This window comes from Telopea speciosissima, chromosome 4, assembly GCF_018873765.1.
Source record: "Telopea speciosissima isolate NSW1024214 ecotype Mountain lineage chromosome 4, Tspe_v1, whole genome shotgun sequence".
Classification (NCBI taxonomy): domain Eukaryota; kingdom Viridiplantae; phylum Streptophyta; class Magnoliopsida; order Proteales; family Proteaceae; genus Telopea; species Telopea speciosissima.
Genome location: NC_057919.1, coordinates 37,626,651 through 37,646,586, shown reverse-complemented (window position 1 = coordinate 37,646,586; position 19,936 = coordinate 37,626,651). Strand labels below are relative to the sequence as shown.

The 19,936-nt window shown below is 42.4% G+C and overlaps 1 non-coding gene across 1 annotated transcript; it reads right to left on the bottom strand.

Annotated features, from left to right (window-relative positions):
• Positions 1-1,269: 1,269 nt before the first annotated feature.
• On the bottom strand, positions 1,270-1,376 carry LOC122660646. Its single transcript, XR_006332752.1, has one exon. It is a non-coding gene; the product is annotated as a small nucleolar RNA R71 (small nucleolar RNA).
• Positions 1,377-19,936: the final 18,560 nt, after the last annotated feature.

Here is a 19,936-nt window from a genome sequence, read left to right as displayed (position 1 = left end):
CGAAGCATGCAACCGAATTGAATAACAATCCCATTGGGGATTCGAACCCTAAAAATAGTCTTCTCCCATATTTGCATATCATTGTTAGTGTAGATTCGTTTCTTTCGTTCGTAGTTTAAAATCAGATTTATTGCAATTTAATTTTTATTACTTTCATCTAAGCATCTTAGTAATTTAGCCTTCCAGTTCCTCGTAGATTGACCCCTTACTTGCTACTTGCTAGATTAATTTAGGATTTTATATTTGGTCGATTAACAACACGATCAAATTTTGGCGTCGTTGCCGGGGAACCGAAGCACCGTTGTTCAGATTGATTGAGTTGTTTTGTGTTACTTTGTTTAAGTTTTAATTTTATAATTCCAGAATTTTTATTTTTATTTTTAATCTCTTTATTAGGTTAATTTTAGTATACCTAACATTCTCTTTGTCTGTGCAGGAAGCCTAGTAGATCGAGTAAGGACAAGCTGTCCGTTTGGTTTACTTTTAATTCCTAGACTTTATGTAATTAGGGTTATTTCATGTAATTTCTTTAATTCCAGCATTAGATTGGGTGTTTAGGTTTAATTTTAATTCTCCCAACCCCTTAAGATCATATGTGTAACCGTTCATCTGGGGCAGCACGTGGAATTGCACAACTGCCAACACCAGGTAAGTATTTTCGTTAGTTTTAAATTAGTTATTTATTTGCTTTTTAGTTGGATTTTTATTTTTATTTTTATTAGTTATCACGTTTTAATTTACTAGTTTTAATTTTTGTTTAATTAGCACGTTCAACCTGTGTTGTGTTTTATTCATGGTCGACGTTCTTTGCACCCCAACCTGACTTCCCTTGACCTAGAAATAAAGCGATTTGTGGCTAGACCTAAGAATAAGGATAATAGTAATAAAATGGATGACAAAAACCAGCCAAGAAGGATGTTGAGTAAGCACTTCGCTCCAACTACCTATACCCCTGCGTCTTGTATTCAGTTGCCTGCCATTCAGGCCGCTCAATATGAGATCAAGTCCAGCATCATACAGATGTTACCATCCTATTATGGACTTGCTAATGAGGAGCCTTACAAGCATCTTGATGAGTTCTTAGAGGTATGCTCTACAGTCAAAATCCAAAACCTCTCTAAAGATACTTTAAAGTTGCTTCTGTTCCCATTTTCCTTAAAGGATAAAGCCAAACATTGACTTCATTCTCTAGATTCAGTTAGGATTTCTACATGGGCGGGAATGCAGCAGGAATTTCTGAAAAAACTCTTCCCCATTGGCCGGACTAATAGCCTTAGACGAGCCATTACTAGTTTCTCCCAATTAGAGGGTGAACAATTTCATGAAGCGTGGGAAAGACTTAAGGAATTACTTAGGAAGTGCCCCCACCATGCTGTCCCAATATGGCAGTTAGTCCAGTGTTTTTATGAAGGACTCCATGACCGATATAGGCAGATGGTAGACTCCTCTTGTGGTGGAACATTTATGCACAAGAATGAGACTGAAGCATGGGATCTTTTTGAAACCCTTAGTGAGAATTCCCAACATCATACTTAAGCCTCTCGAACTGAGATTCCACACATAGGATAAACAAAGAAGGGTGGTCTCTATGAGATCAATCCAACTATAGAGATGACTGCTAAGGTTGACATGTTGTCTAAGAAATTAGACTGCCTGATGTCTGTAGGACAACATTCTATGTCCCCTTTCCCAATGAGTTTCCCTAATCAGACTGATGCATGTGCCTTATGTGCTAGCCTTAGTCATTATGTGACGGGCTGTCCTTCAGCTGCACAATACCCTGAATTTATTTAGGAACAGGTCAAGTGGCTCAAAGTTTTTCTACACCGGATAATGATCCCTTTTCCAATACTTATAATCTGGTATGGTGAAACCACCCAAACTGTTCATGGAGAAACTCAGTACCTAATAACCCTCCAAATCCACCATATAGGCAACCATTTATGTTCAAACCAATGCCTATATGGGTGGACAACCACCATATCCTCAACCCCAACAAAATCAATCCTTTGAGGAAAAGGTGCTAAAAGCATTAAGTGGACTCGAGCAGAACACACTACTGCTATACTCACATACTCAGTCCATTTATAAGCTAGAGAACCAACTGGGTCAACTAGCTGATGCTATAAGCAGGAGGGAGGCTAGCCAATTGCCAAGTCAGCTAATAGCTAACCCAAACAATCAAAACGCTCCAGGGAAAGAACATGTCCAATCGGTCACAGTCCGAAGGAGTGGAAAAAAGGTGAAAAAACCTGATGCACCCTTAGCCACTAATGAGACGTTGCCTACTAAGTCTCAAAGCTAGGGAGAGGCTGAGTCAACCCTAGAGAATTCTGGTGGTGGTGTAGAAACTCATGAGTCCATTACTAAAACACCACCTGTGGAAATCACTCATCAGTTCCCAAGGAAGGGGCTACACATTCCTATTGTGGAGGGACAATCACCTGATTCTTACATTTAAAGGTCCCTTTTCACCAAGCCCTTCGGACACCATCTTACTAAGGGTAAACAGAGTGAAAAGATGCAAGAGATGATCGACTTGTTCCAACAAGTTTGCATTAATCTCCCCCTCTTTAATGCTATCAAGCAAGTACTTGCTTATGCCAAGTTTTTGAAAGACCTCTGCACCCAAAAGCGTAAGTTGAGAACTCAAATCCCTAAGGCCGTCCATTTGACTGAACATGTTAGTTCTATAATTTCTAGCCACCTACCTCCTAAGCTTAAGGACCCAGGTGCGTCTCTTATTTCTTGCATCATTGGAGATCTCTCCATAAGTAGGGCACTACTTGATTTAGGGGCTAGTGTGAATATCTTGCCTAGTTTAGTCTATGACAGATTTGGTTTAGGAGATTTGAAACCCACTGAGGTTATCCTTCAATTGGCTGATCGTTTAAATAAAACACCTCGTGGGTCGTGGGTTGTTAGAAGATGTTTTAGTCAAGGTGGAAGAATTGTACTTTCCTATGGACTTCCTTGTCCTGGATCTGGATACAACCACCACAGCCAAGCTTCCCCTATCATTTTAGGGCACCCATTCTTAGCTATTATGAATGCTTGCATAAATTGTAGATCGGGTGCCATGGACATCTCTTTTGGGAATAAGAAGCTTGGGCTCAACATCTTTAATGCATCCTTAGGTTCCTTTAGAGAAGAAGAGTGCTTTGCGTTGGATTTATTAGATGAAGTTGTGGTTGATCACACTTCTCATGTGCTTATTGATGACCCTTTATAGCACTATGTGATGCTTGGAGATGAGTCTGAGGCATACACTAAAGAGGTGCATACTTTGCCAGATTCCTCACCCTCTTTAAAATGGCCACCTTGGACAGTTAGGTTTGAGCCGCTCTCCCCTTTGGCTACATCTCCCCAACCTTCTTCTAAACCAGTCCCTTGGTATGATTTGATCCTTAACCCTTCGTGAGTCATTCTGAGTCTGGCTGAAGACTCTAAACTTAGTGCTCTTTGGGAGGCAACCCATTATTTTTTCTTTAGTACTTTTGTTTCTTTTTGTGTTTGTTTGCTTTTGATTTTTTTTTTTTAAGGTAGCTGCTACTGATTGCTGGATCCACTGTTTTACTGTATATTGCTAATTTCTGGTATACTCCTTCCCTTATCCCTATTTTTATTCTTCTGCATGCATTGAGGACATTGCATACTTTAACTGTTGGGGTGTGTGAGACTGATTGGTAGATTTTTATTTTTTGGCTTTTGGTAAGTTTTACATGTCTCTCTATTACTTTGATGCGAAATACGGGAGAGAGAGACTTAGGAACCCTAATCTGAAGTAATGAAAACCTTGTTGAGAGGACAATAGCTAGTGTGTGTCCTAAGGTGGGTTTTGACTCAGACAATACGAGCCCCATCTTGTTTGAAGGGACAGACCACCTGGCTGTCTTATGTTTCTTTGAGCTTTTGGTTAGGAGCTGAGACCAAGTTTAGTTTTGGCAGGAACTAAAAAAAAAATAAAAAAGAAAAAAGAAAAAAGAAAAAGAAAAAAATAAAAGTAAGAGTTAAATTCCTTGGAGCTAGACAGGGCACTCCGCCTCAGGAAGCGAGGTGACTTGATCGACACTCCTTGGGGTGAAAATTTTGAAAAAGAACTCTAGCATCACTATCCTTGTGGATATATGTAAGAAGCAAAGCTACCAAGTAGCTCGGGTGTCTTGTGTAATGACCCTGCATGGCATTTAAGGAACAGTAGTGGAGTAACAAATGGAGTTCATTATGAAAAAAAAAAAAGAGAAGGAAGAAATGTCATTGCCTTGGTACAATTGTATAGTAAAAAATGCTCCGAAGCCTAAAGTCCTTGGTGCCCTTGACGTCATAAGTGGTCTTACCTTAAGTAAGGTGGTGTTTAGAAGATATGGGGAGATTCCCTAATTAGGATGTGTACCTGTTGCTAGAATCAATATTGGGTATTAAGAGCTTAAGTGTGGGGGTACCTTTGTCTTCTTGATCTTAAGTAGAACATCTTAGTTTCGGGTTTGGTGTGTGCTTCTTACCCATTGTCAAAACCTAAACTTGCAATCATGAATTTTGTGTGTATATTTCCTTCAAACACTCATGAGACAAAACTCGTCCACTAGGGGTAACCTAGGGGTTTAAAGGCTTGTTGCACATGCTAAGTGCAACCGTGATTCCTACGAAAGTGAGTTAGGATTTTTGTTTTCTTTATTTTTGTTTTTGCTCGAGGACTAGCAAATTCTAAGTGTGGGGGTATTTGATGAGCACATTTATGTGTGAAATTATTCCATTTAATTCTGCATTTTTATTTGCTTAGAATGGAGCTACCTTGGGTATTTTCTGTTATTTTAAGGTTTAGGTCATTTTATGTGATTTCTACTATTCTGGACTATCGGGCATCGTATCTTCAAATTTACATGTAAAGTGGTCCAGTTTCTTTTCATGGCTGCGAAGAGAGCTGAATTTTGAGCAAGATGAACGTGTTGCATTAAAAGTATGCATCAGTTTTGAAGCCCATACATGTGATTATTCTTTTGGGCCGGAAAAGAATAATAGGCGAGAAAATGAGTTGAAATGCAAGCCCGAGCCGAACCAAGGAATGATTTGATGCAATCTAGGCACCAGCCTACCCATGAATCGACTCACATGTGATCAAGGGTGAGATGGGAAGAAGTTTCACTGAAGACCCAAGGGTATAATCATAATTTTAGAAAATTGGAAAATTTTCAGAAGATATCCGATATTGGGTTCATATCGTCCGGAATATTAATTGGAGCAATTTTAATTCTTGGATTGAGTCCATCTGGGGCCAAGATGGAGAGATATTTTGATGCACTTAACAAACTACGAGTATACCCTTGAAAGAAATCGATATCTAATTGTGCACAAGAAAGAAAGAAGGAAGAAAAAATCTTGAGAATGATAACTTGACTGAGAACGAAAGAAGTAATCAGTTCGAATAGTTTGACAGTTTTTTATTACTTTGTACCGAGATGTGTGGTTTGAATATGGTTTGAACATTTTGACTTTCAAACTTGATCGATTTAGTTTGCTCGATTCTCTTGATCAGTGGGAGTGCTTCTTTACATGATTGTTCTGTTTGTAGATTGAGAGTTCTTCCTATCTCGTTGATATGCTTGTTGAGTGGGAGGACTTAATATATGTTTCATTTCGATTGTGATGCTTCTGTTCGTTGTGATGAATAGCATCTGCATGCATGCATATGGTGGATGTGTTGAGGGCCTTTTGGTCCATGGATGTTCGATTGGCAATGAGCCAAGTCGTTCGGCTATTTCTAGCCACGGATGTTCGATTGGTGATAAACCAAGTCGTTCGATTACCAACGAATCATGATGATGTTCAAAGGTAATCCATGAGTCGAACGATGTTCATGAGACGTTCGAGGACCCACAAGGAATGATGAAGATATTTATGTGATCACAGACGTGTACGACATTCCTTGTATAGAATTATCTCAAGGCGGTTCATGTTAAAGAGAATTTTAATCAAATTTATAATTTAGATTAGGGTGAGTGGTGGCGGAACGTACGTTTTCTCAACTTATTTTCACGTTCATCTATTATAACCATAGATCTTTCATAGTATTTATCTGAACCGTCTATTGACTTTCTATCTAGTTACCGATTCCGGCTACTACGGTGAGATGATTCACACTCGCCCTCACAGTGACTCTGTTGCTACCCTCCCCTCCGATGCCTCTGTTGTCACACCCCAAACCAACCCCTAGGAAGATTGGGTAGGTGACCCGAATTGCATAACGGTAATCCGCCAAATCCCACGGATCTAGAACCAGTGCTTACATTCATGAAGCTATATCCACATCTTAACCATAAGTAAGATCGGAGTAATGCGAACGTCTACAATTCAAAAGTAAATGGAAGCATAGCAATACGGGAAATGATGATAATATATACATATAAAGTCTTGTTTGATACATCTCCCGGGCACACACAACCCACAACAAGGAAACAAAAGTTGATAAGAACAGTACTACATACAAAAATATATACAGGGTGAGCATTCTCAGCCCCAAAAAGGAAAAGAAAAGAAAACTACAATAACCAAGTCAGAACGAGAATAACTCCGGAAAACCCAAAAGGAGTCCCCAATCAAAACATCACATGCACGCTTCAATGGTCTTCATCCGCAATGACCACCGAGACCACGATGCAGAATCGGTATGACCTCCGTCTGGGGTCCACACCAACATCGTCATAAAAACTAAAACTCTCCTCCTCGAGACAGCCCGCCATGCCACAACGGTATCCACCTGCAGGGTCATCTAAGAAGAGCATTGTATAACAGAGTGTGAGCCCCACTGAGCTCGTGAGCAAATAACATCAATCATGCATGCATATGCAGTTACAATCCACAGTTCACATGATCTACATGATATACAAGTCTAGATTCTTTATTATTAGCCACCTAGCAATACAACTAAGTCAGGTTTGTGCTACTACAATCCCCAATACATGTATCCCTGGTGCAGGCTTCTAACCCCTTCCTGCGATACACCCATTGAGTTGTCAGAGAAGACCAGTCAGCCCCTACATTCGTTCACCAAGGTCGGCCCGACCAGCCCTTTGTGATTATCCAGGGGGACAACCATTTCTTCCCTCATGCACCATTCCGGTGTTCATTCATTCTTTTTCTCACTTCCTGATAATTGTCCCCACAAGCATACAGCACCTTAACTCCTATTGGCAAGGGTGCATAGCATGGGTGATGAAACTCTAGCCCCATGTATGTATGGCATCGTATGAGTCAAGCGGTGTCAACCGTATCCCATACAGGCTACCATAGGCCCCATTTCCAAGTCGAGTATGGCATCTAATCTAACAATCATAATCATCATATAGAATTCACAGTGTTGATCAACAACAGTCATTATGCAGTGATTTGAGTAACTTGAATTATAAGTAAAGAACACAGCATTCATGATTCAATTATTAACAGCCGGCATCAGATCATAAATACATTTGCACATACGATAGTATTATTCACTCACCAATACTTGACTCTAGGTACTCAGTCACAAATTCAGTTCCAGCAGATGTCTGGTTGTTGTCCCCGAGCATAGGATCAAGTCCCAGATGTAAATCAAAAGTTACCATGTTAAGTTATCAGTCTGTCATTAGAAGTCCTAGGGTTACCCTAATCTTACTGGGTTGACCTGGGGTTCAATTGGTTCAATCTTGGAATCACTGAGCCTTACACCGGGCCTTAGGTCATGTTTCGATGCATGAGCCATTGTCAGGGCACAGGGGCAAATTGGTTATTTGTAATACCAGTACCTGCCACTAGGTCAAAACATGGTCATAGTGCTGTCCACAGCTTGTCTGTGTTGTAGGACCAAGCACAGTAGTGATTCAATCACCAACGGGGCCCACTAGGGTTCCGAATCATTTCTAAATAAGGACAGATGTGAGGAAGGGCTTTTTGGTAATTTCTAGCCTTCCCACAGTGTCCAAGGGGTATGTGGGTGAAATCCCCCAGGTTTGTCCATCATTCTAGCCAAATTCCCTTCACTGGGCGTTGGCTCTGGGCGATGTCTGCATCTCCCAGTGCCTGTAGAATCGATACAGGCTGAGTTTCCAAGGCTGGGCTTGCATGGTTGGGCTCACACCTGATCCTCTACATGTTTAGGGATTTAGGTAGCCCCGGTGATGGTCTACATTATGGTCCAATTGGTTTCTCCATCAGGGTTCCAGTCAGGCTGACTGTGGCTGCCCAAGTAACCCAGATGGATAGTGTTTAGGGTTTTTGTTAGGCTTGGAATTCAGTTCCAGCCTTGTTCAGAGCTAAAATCACCTGAAACAAGGGGGCTTGAGGCTATACCCATCTAGGGCTAGGGCTATACAGCCTTAGCCAGCTCCTAGGGTTCCAAAAACACTGGCCAATAGGCCAACTGGCGGTGCAGGTGGGCACAGCTAGGTTTCGGCCATGGCAATAGCATATGTGCCTAATGAAAAGTGATAAAAATCACAGATCTCCCATGCTCTATGCATGCATGGCAGATCTGGAGCCAGACTAGGCAAACCCTAGCTTGTCTGGACTGCCCAGGGTTGCAAAGCACAGCATGAATGGGGAGGAAACAGAGAACAACAGGTATGGGGGAGTTTCTATACCTGAATAGGGCTAAGAACTCGACTCCAGACCATGGATGCGACGCTGCAAGCAATTCCCCTTCCTTCTCCTTCCTTCTTCCTTCTCTTTCTTCTTCTTTTTCTCTCTTCTTTCCTCGTTTCTCTCTTTTGGATTCTCCAACAGACAGGAAAGCTCTAATGAGCCCTATCTGGTCCTATTTATAGACTAAGGCCAACTAAGGTCTATTTGGCCAAAAGTCCCTCTTTTAAAAATCAATTTTTGAACTGATTCTGACTAGTTCTGGGTTGTCTGGTGGGGTCCACACTGAACCAGGGGTATGTGGTGGTCCCTTAGACTCCCCTCTATCAACGAGGGTGCCCATGGTCATGTTGGGTGGTCCCCCAATTTATAATAATTAAAAATGTGCAAAAACAGCCACTAGGGGATGTCTCTGGGCCTTGTTGCATCGCCTAGAGAATTCCAGCAACTGAATTCAAAGGGGAACAACATAGGGGTGTGACCCTAGGTCAGGGCATTGTCCCCACATGCCCATTAGGGGTTTTTACATGATTTCATCAAAGGTGGGTCCCACCATTATAGGGAGGAGAGAGAATACCTGGGGTTCAAGCCATACATCCGGCTGTGAGCTGTGCAAGAGCAGGGATCCACAGTCCATCTTCTCACAGGTATAAAAGAGGACATGCATAGGGTTTCTTCATTGATCCATGTCACTGGAGTGATGCTCCACAGTGATCCTGGTTGCCTGATCAGGGGTTCCTGTCCTTGAACCAAAATTCCAACTTGTCAGGGGCAGGGTTTGACATTTCTCCCCACCTTACAAAAATTTTGTCCTCGAAATTTGCTTACCATGTAATCCAAAAAGCTGAGGATATTTCTCCTTCATTTCTTCCTCACGTTCCCATGAAGCTTCTTCTACTGGGTTATTTCCCCATCGAACCTTCACAAAAGCGATGATGCGGCTACAGAGGTTACGCTCCTTCCTGTCCAACATCTCTGTGGGGTGTTCTTCATAGGCCATATCCATGTCCAACTGTTCAGGTTCTGTTGGCAGCACATGTGTCGAATTATTAATATATTTTCGTAGCATTGACACATGGAAAACATCCTGGACACCTGACAAAGATGGTGGTAGAGCCAGCCGGTATGCTACAGGTCCCACTCTATTCAGAATTTCATATGGACCAATGAATCTTAGGCTCAACTTGCCTTTCTTGTTGAAGCACAACAGTCCTTTGGTTGGAGATACTCGAAGGAATACTTTTTCTCCGATCTCAAATTCAATATCCTTCATTTGATTCTCCGCATAACTCTTCTGTCTCGACTGGGCTGCCTTGATCTTCTATCTTATGACATCCACCTTGTTGCATGTCGCTTGAATCATTTCGGGTCCTAGATATTTTCGCTCACCAACTTCATCCCAATAAAGCGGAGTTTGGCACTTCCTACCATAGAGTGCTTCGAACGGTGCCATGCCAATGGTGGAGTGATAACTGTTATTGTATGCAAATTCCACCAGTGGTATGTGGGCATCCCAGCTGTCATTTATTTCCAAAACACAGGCTCGGAGCATGTCCTCTAGAGTCTGAATGGTTCTTTCTGATTGTCCGTCCGTCTGCAGATGGAAAGCTGTACTAAGATTCAATTGAGATCCCAATGCCTTTTGTAAACTTCTCCAAAACCTTAAAGTAAATTGAGGATCTCTGTCAGACACAATACTGACAGGCACGCCATGTAAGCGGACTATGTTGTCAATGTAGATCTGGGCAAGCTTCTCCATCGGATAACTTATTTTAATCGGTATGAAGTGAGCTGCCTTTGTCAGTCCGTCTACGATCACCCAAATTGCATTCATGCCCTTCCTGGTGTTGGGCAGATTTGTTACGAAATCTATATTGTTTCTTTCCCATTTCCACTCAGGTATGGGAAGTGGTTGCAAGAGTCCATATGGTTGGTGTCTTTCCGCCTTTATTTGTTGACAGGTAAGGCACTTAGACACGTAGATTGCTATGGTCTGCTTCATTCCCATCCACCAGTAATACTTCTTCAAATCTTTGTACATCTTTGTACTTCCGGGGTGGACTGTATAGGGTGAGCTGTGTGCCTCTTTAAGAATTCGGTCTTGGATGTCAAAGTCATCAAGCACGCATAATCTATCTCGAAACTTCAATGCACCATCTTGGGCAAAGGAAAAATCTGGGTCCTTATGGACACCTTGTTGAATCTCCCAAACTATTTTGGCCAGCTCAGGATCCAATGGTTGTTTCACAATTATCTCTTCTCGTATCTACGGTTGCAGTTCCATTGCTGCTAATTACATAGTCGCTTCTTCGATCATAATCTCCAAATCAAATTTCTGAGCTTCTTCTATTAATTGCTCACTTACGACCAAAGATGCGAGGGACGCAATCTGAGATTTTTTGCTTAATGCATCCGCCACAACATTGGCTTTACCAGGGTGGTACTGGATTTCACAGTCATAATCCTTCACCAATTTCAACCACCGCTTCTATCTCATGTTCAGCTCCTTTTGGGTGAAGAAATACTTCAGGCTTTTGTGAGCACTGAAGATTTCCCTCTTTTCACCATATAGGTAATGTCGCCAAATTTTCAACGTGAATACTACCGCCGCCAACTCCAAAACATGAGTGGGATAATTCTTCTCGTGTTCCTTCATCTGCCTAGAGGCGTATGCTACTACTTTACCTCTCTGCATCAGGACGCCACGTACGCGTGTTCTAGATGCCTCCGTATAGACCACCATTCCTCCGGTTCTGTCTGGAATGGTCAAAACTGGAACTGTTACTAATTGGTTCTTCAATTCTTGAAAACTCTCCTTGCATGTCTCATTCCATTCAAACTTAGCACCCTTCCTCATGAATTTTGTCATGGGCACCGAGATACGCGAGAAATTCTCAATGAATCGGCGGTAATAACCAGCCAATCCTAAGAAACTTTGGATCTCAGTGGCATTCTTCGGAGTCTCCCACTCGAGAACCGCTTTCACCTAATGGGGGTCTACTTTGATGCCGTCTTTGGTGACGATATGCCCCAAGAAACCAATTTGGTGAAGCTAAAATTCGCATTTACTGATCTTCGCAAAGAGCTGGTGTTCCCGTAACCGCTGCAACACGAATGTAAGGTGTCGCGCGTGCTCTTCTTCATTCTTAGAGTACACCAAGATGTCATCAATAAATACTATGATAAATTTATCCAATACGTCATGGAATACTCTGTTCATCATATCCATGAATGCTGCTGGGGCGTTGGTTAATCCGAACCACAACACTAAAAATTCATAATGTCCGTATCGAGTTCGGAATGCCGTTTTATGAATGTCACCACTTTTGATCTTCAGTTGGTGGTATCCTGACCTAAGATCAATCTTAGAGAAAACTCTTGCTCCTTGTAGCTGATCAAATAGGTCGTCAATACGAGGCAACGGATATCGATTCTTGATTATCATTTTATTCAACTCGCGGTAGTCGATACACAGCCGCATGCTTCCATCTTTCTTCTTTACGAACAGCACAGGTGCTCCCCAGGGTGATACACTGGATCGTATAAATTCCTTCTTCAACAGATCTTGGAGTTGAACCTGTAACTCTTTCAGCTCTATTGGCGCCATCCGATATGGTGCCTTGGATATCGGTGCTGCACCAGGAATCGGGTCAATCGTGAACTCTATATCGCGGTCCGACGGTAGTTGAGTCAGATCTTCTGGAAATACATCAGGAAAGTCTCTGACAACATGGAGTTCTTCCAAGGGTTTTATCTTCGCCTTCGTGTCTATCACAAAGGCCAAAATGCCTTGGCATCAATCATCAAGCAACTTCTGCACCTGAAGTGTGGATAATGTTATCCTTCTGGACTTCCTGCATGGTTCACTTTGATAGGTGAAGTCTGACTCATCTTCCAATTTAAATTTTATCTTTTTCTTCGCACACATGACGTTTGCACCATAGGCAGATAGCCAATCCTTGCCTAGTATCATGTCAAAATCATTTATCTCCATCTTTATCAGTCGTGGGGTTAGATTCTTCCCATAGATTTCAATCTGACAGGGGTCATAAACCTCTTTCAAACTCATGACACTCCCTGTCGGTGTGCTGACTACTAACTCATGCCCGATATCTCTTGGTTGATCTTTCATCTTACTCACAAAGGTTGAGGAGACGAAAGAGTGGGTCGCGCCTGAGTCAAATAATACTAGCGCGGGTATGGTTGAGACATTCAAGGTACCTAGGGTGCTTAGGTAATTTAGGTTACATGAAGTAAGCCAATTATTCCCTATAGTCAAGTAGGGTTCAGCAACATACCTGTCAATACGTCGGGGTTTGCCTCAGCTTGTTCATTCGTCAAAGCGTACACCTTTCCTTGCATCCGATTGTCCTGTGACTGAAAAGGCCTAGTGTAGGGCTGGTTCCGTAGATTGTTGCCATACCCACACGATCTGCAATCTCTGGCCATATGTCCTTCCTTGTTGCACAGATAGCACTTAAAGGGTGCAACTCCAGGTGTTGAGGCTTTGCTTGCTTGACTTGTTACTGGTTGAGCTGGCGAAACTGCTGTCGTCGCTTGACTTGTAGTAGGTTGAGTGAATCGAGTAAATGTCGGGCGAAAAGAAGCCTGACCTATGCTCAGCCTATGATACGGAGTTGGAGTAGCGCTTGAATTTGTTCCTCGATAAACCTTATTTGGCCAGCCATAGGTCTGGAAATTATTTGGCCTTTTGTTCATCCCAGACGAAGTTAAAGTCTTTTCTTTCTCTTTTTCTTTGAATCTTTCCTCCATTGTCTTCGCCTTATCAACCATTTGAGCATAATCCCAAATATCCATAATTGACAAAACTGATCCAATCTTAGTTTTGAGTCCTTTCTCAAATTTCTTGGCCTTACTAACTTCCCCTTTCAGGTGCTCTAGGGCAAAATGGAACAGATCTTCAAATCGCTATTGATAGTCCAGTACCGATTTATTTCCTTGCACTAGTGTGTTGAACTCAGCTTCTTTTCTATCCCTGAAACTCTCGGGAAAGCAGTTCTTGAAGAAAACTTCCTTAAATTGTTCCCACGTGGTATTTGAGTGAGCAGCTTCCAAATTAGGCCTAGTTGCCTTCCACCATGCTTCGACTTCGTTCTGCAACTAATAGCCCGCACAAATAATCTTTTGTGCGTCCGTGCACTCAAGTACTTCAAATTCTTTTTTTTGGGGCACTAATCCATCTTTCCGGCTGCATTGCCTCAGAGGTTATTTTGGAAAATGCAGGCGATTGGAGTTTCTTGAATCTCTCCACAACCTTGGCGGTGGAATTTTCTGCTAGGTGCTGAGGTACCGGTGGTGGAAATAGCACTGGTCGGTTAGGTGGTGGTGGTGGTGGTGCAGCGCGCTCATGCATTATGGTTGCAAATTAAGTTGACATTTGACCAAGCAGTTCTTGTTGCTGTTGCATGGTCCGCATCATCGTGGTCATGAATGCAGTCACGTCATCGGCTACCACACTTGGCTGAGGTGCTACAGCAGTAGTTTGTGTAGCCGCTGGTGCCTCTAATGAAGCAGCCGATGCCTCAGAGTTTTGAGCCTCAGTTTCGTTGGGCAGCTCAACCTCGGGTACAATTCTAGGTTGTTTACCCTTACAACCTCCACGAGAACTTCTAGTGTTGACCATTGTTGCTTCTCTGAAAAGAGGAGCGTGTTCAATATTCCAATTTCATCTATATGGATAAATTGTTGTTTCCTAACTAAGCAGGTACAAATCCAGTCCATAATTCCAATGAGTATCATGAGTCATACCAGTAAGGTGGATTGTTAGATTCATTATCTTGGTTTGTTAGGTGTTATGTTCTATTGAATACCTTGTGTTTCTCTTTCTTATGCATTTTATGTGTCAATATGCTATGCATGACACAAATGACAAATTTCAGACTTTTAATTAATTACCTGATCTAGCAGGCAAACATCTCCAGCTTCTTCCCTGTCTCAAACTCTAGTGCTAGTAAAAATTCTATGTCAGCTATTACCTCTCCAGCTAGACTCAGAAAATGCTCTCGATCCTCGGGTCCACTAATGGCTGCGATAGCCAAGTAAAAGTCTAGTCAATTCTCAGCCCGGGGTAACACTAACCGTATCCATCTCAGTCTCTCTCGTACATGTCTAAGATAGATCATGATGCTGGGGTCTCCAGGCTCAAGTAAGGTAATATCTGTCATAATAAATGGTTCTAGGCATGAGGGCTTACTTAATTAAAAGAATTAAGTACAGGACTACTAAAACTTAAATAATCAAAGATCAATGAAACAACTCTTGGGTTGGCTCGAGGTACCTTAGCATCTAAGTGTTCGATTGACTAGGAGCCCTATTAGGTCCTATTCTCAGCTATCCTAGGCCTAGGTTTGGATGAGATCTAAGCTTCCCCCACGTGCTACATACGCATTACAGCATACCTATGTAACTATATTCGGTTTGCACAGCAACAGTCCAGTCAGTTCGTACATTACAATAGACAAGCATAAAACATATTAGTAATACACACCATATGCTGTAATTATACATACAATTATACTCACAAATATGAAATACACTAATTATTTAGTTTAACCTAACCATATAGATTTTCCCTAATCCCCAATGTGTTGCATTTGTAAAATTTTCACTCTCTTGAATTCATGAGATCTAAGTTCTTAGGTCATGAATTATTTATTATTATATTTTATTAATATAATATTCTTATTATTTAGTAATAATAATAATAATTTTTTTTTGTCCTTGTTTTTATGTCCTATGGGGTTATTATGCCCAAAACTAGGGTCCTCATGTGTAAGTATTGAAATTCTGCAAACTTACCATCACTGGGCGATGTCTCTAGGAGTTGCCACATCGCCCAATGCCATCGCCCAGAGAATCGGGCGCAGGGTTTTTAAATCCGAGAATGGCCCACTTTGATTCCATTCTCTTCTAACCTCTTCTAAACACTTAGAGAATAGTCTTGGAGGGTAGTAGAGCCTATTTTGCACGAATTCTTCGCAAACCCCCGCAATTTACGCGAGCTTACACGTGTCTCGGTAAGTTTCTTCTTCACATTTACCTCTTTGATTACTTACTTTATTAAATCAGCTCCTAGATTAGGTTTTCTCTTTTCCTTGTCCTGACCTAACCACTTTTGTGTTATATATATATATATATATATATATATATATATATATTTTACTTCTTGTAGAAAATGTCTACAAGCCGCCAAACTACTCGGAAATTGGTAGCTCAAAAGAGGCTACGGGTCGAATCCGAGGAGTCTTCTTATTCTTCGATTCCACCATCATCTCCTAGGGAGGATTCATCTTCCGAGGAGCCAGATTTTGATCACCATCTTTTCTCCAAGTATGAGTACGCCAAGGAATGGAGAAATTTTGCTTCTGTAAAGATAGTAAATGGCTGGGTGGTGTGAGTAGAGGACTTCCACCAATATGGCCTCTTTGCCAAGTTCAATGCCCTAGGATGGGCATCGATGTTATCCCCTACCGAGCCTTGTTATCCCAACCTGGTTCAATATTTTTATTGTAACTTGATGCCATCCGGGGCACAAGATTTCACACTTCAGAGTAGGGTAAAGGGAGTGGATATCAGATTGACTACTACCCTATTGGCAGAGATCTTGGGTTTACTTGATACAGGTGATAGGGTTTATTACCAACCCCGCATGGACATATCCGAGATGTTCTCCCTCGAGACTAGGAGGACAATTTTCACTACTTTGACCAGTTCAGGGAACACTCCTAAATCAAAGACTGTCTACAAGCCTAGTGCTAGAGTGATCAGTAGGGGTGCAACCTACAATATTTACCCTAAGGGTGGAAACAAGGGCAGCATTTCTATGATGTGGGCATATATCACTTACTGCCTCTTGGGTGCTGGTTAGGGGGGTCCAGTCATCAACCTCCCGTATCTGTTGCTTCAGGTCATGCTTTACCATGTGTGGAATCCAGCTGATGGAAACCTTCCTTATGGGAAGTTCCTTACCTTGGTCTTCCGATATTTTGGGGTTCCATTGGAGGGGGAGTACATTGATAGGGTCCGATCTAGGCCTATAGAAAAAACTTCTATCTTGAAGATGAAAGTGCCTGGCGAAGATCCAGTAAAGGGCTAGGAGCAGATGGGAGTGCCAGAGGGTGAGCTCCAGGGTGGTGATGCACATGATGAGGGTCAGATTGGAGAGGAGCTGGGAGACATTGGAGTAGACACTCAGGGCATGTACACAGAGGAGCAGGGGTTAGGTCCAGATGATCTCAAGGGCTTTGACACTCAGTTTATAGATTTACCTGCTTACGAGACAACTGGCCCCACTAGCTCACAGATTCCCAGTCCTTTAGAGTGGTCTCAGATGATGGCATAGCTTCAGAGCCTCAGTACACAGATGTCAGACCTGGGATCCAGGGTGGATCAGGGCTTCACTTCCTTGGGCAGTAGAGTGGGTGTTGTTGAGCAGAGATTGGACTTCTGGGACCGCTACTTCCGAGTTGATTCACACCCGGCTTTGCCTCCTATAGAGTAGCTCTCAGCATCATCCAGACACTTTGGCTACATGGTCATAATCCTTTCTTTTTTTATCAGCTTATGTATTTGTGTTTTTTTTTTATTTGATGTACTTAGTTTAGGTTTTTTTTTTTTTTTTTTGTTTCCTCTTCTTTTGTAAACTTATGTACTTGTTGAATTGCAGTTTATGTAATCAAACTTAAGTAAATATTGTTAAATTAATGCAAATCTTGTGTCTTTGTTTATTTACATCTACCTCCCCTGTTGCTTTTAAGTGTTACATGTTTTATTGCTTATATCTTATTAGCCCTAGTCTGCACGTCATGAATCTAAGAAGAGCCTCACGCTCTGATACCAAGCTCTGTCACACCCCAAACCACCCCCTAGGAGGATTGGGTAGGTGACCCGAATTGCATAACGGCAATCCGCCGAATCCCACGGATCTAGAACCAGTGCTTACATTCATGAAGCTATATCCACATCTTAACCATAAGTAAGATCAGAGTAATGCAGAACGTCTACAATTCAAAAGTAAATAGAAGCATAGCGATAGGGGAAATGATGCTAATATATACATATAAAGTCTTGTTTGATACATCTCCCGGGCACACATAACCCACAACAAGGAAACAAAAGCTGATAAGAATAGTACTACATACAAAAATATATACAGGGCGAGCATTCTCAGCCCCAAAAAGGAAAAGAAAAGAAAACTACAACTCCAAAAAACCCAAAAGGAGTCCCTAGTCAAAACATCACATGCATGCTTCAATGGTCTTCATCTGTAATGACCACTGAGAAAGTACGTAGAATCGGTATGACCTCCATCGGGGTCCACACCAACATCGTCATAACAACTAAAACTCTCCACCTCGAGACAGCCCGCCATGCCATAGCGGTATCCACTTGCAGGATCATCTAAGAAGAGCATTGCATAACAGAGTGTGAGCCCCACTGAGCTCGTGAGCAAATAACATCAATCATGTATGCATATGCAGTTACAATCCACAGTTCACATGATCTACATGATATGCAAGTCCAGATTCTTTATTATTAGCCACTTAGCAATACAACTAAGTCAGGTCTGCGCTACTACAATCCCTAATACGTGTATCCCTAGTGTCGGCTTCTAACCCCTTTCTGCGATACACCCATTGAGTTATCGGAGAAGACTAGTCAGCCCCCGCATTTGTTCACCAAGGTCGGCCCGACTAGCCCTCTGTGATTATCCAGGGGGACAACCATTTCTTCCCTCATACACCATTCTAGTGTTCTTTTATTTATGCACCATTCCGGTGTGCATTCATTCTTTTTCTTACTCCTTGATAATTGTCCCCACAGGCATCCAGCACCTTAACCCCTGCTGGCAAAGGTGCGTAGCACGAGTGATGAAACTCTAGCCCCATGTCTATACGGCATCATATGAGTCAAGCGGTGTCAACCATATCCCATAATACGGGCTACCACAGGCCCCATTTCCATGCCAAGTACGGCATCTAATCTAACAATCACAATCATCATATAGAATTCATAGTGTTGATCAACAACAGTCATTATGCAGTGATTTGAGTAACTTGAATTATAAGTAAAGAACACAACATTCATGATTCAATTATCAATAGTCGGCATCAGATCATAATTACATTTGCACATACGATAGTATTATTCACTCACCAATACTTGGCTCTAGGTACTCAGTCACAAATTCAGTTCCAACAGATGTCTGGTTGTTGTCCCCGAGCACAGGATCAAGTCCTAGATGTAAATCAAAAGTTGCCATGCTAAGTTATCAGCCTGTCATTAGAAGTCCTAGGGTTACCCTAATCTTACTCGGTTGACCTAGGGTTCAATTGGTTCAATCTTGGAATCACTGAGCCTTACACCGGGCCTTAGGTCATGTTCCGGTGCATGGGCCAGTGTCAGGGCACAGGAGCAAATTGGTCATTTGTAATACTAGTACCTGCCACTAGGTCAAAATATGGTCATAGTGCTGTCCACAGCTTGTCTGTGCTGTAAGACCAAGCACAGCAGTGATTCAATCACCAGTAGGGCCCACTAGGGTTCCAAATCATTTCTAAATAAGGACAGATGTGAGGAGGGGATTTTTGGTAATTTCTAGCCTTCCCACAGTGTTCATGGGGTATGTGGGTGAAATCCCCTAGGTCTTTCCATCATTCCAGCTAAATTCCCTTCACTGGGCGTTGGCTTTGGGCGATGTCTGCATCGCCCAATGCCTATAGAATCGATATAGGTTGAGTTTCCAAGGCTGGGCTTGTATGGTTGGGCTCACACTTGATCCTTTACATGTTTAGGGATTTAGGTAGCCCCAGTGATGGTCTACATCATGGTCCAATTGGTTTCTCCATCAGGGTTCCAGTCCAGCTGACTGTGGCTGCCCAAGTAACCCATATGAGTAGTGTTCAGGGTTTTGGTTAGGCTTGGAATTCAGTTCCAGCCTTGTTCAGAGCTGAAATCACCTGAAACAAGGGGGCTTGAGGCTGTACCCATCTAGGGTTTGGGCTGTACAACCTTAGCCAGCTCCCAGGGTTCTAAAAACACTGGCCAATAGGCCATCTGGCAGTGCAGGTGGGCACAACCAGGTTTTGGCCATGGCAGCAGCATATGTGCCTAATGAAAAGTGATAAAAATCACAGATCTCCCATGCTCTATGCATGCATGGCAGATCTGGAGCCAGACTGGGCAAGCCCTAGCTTATCTGGGCTGCCCAGGGTTACAAAACACAGCATGAATGGGGAGGAAATAGAGAACAGCAGGTATGGGGGAGTTTCTATACCTGAATAGGGCTGAGAACTCGACTCCAGAC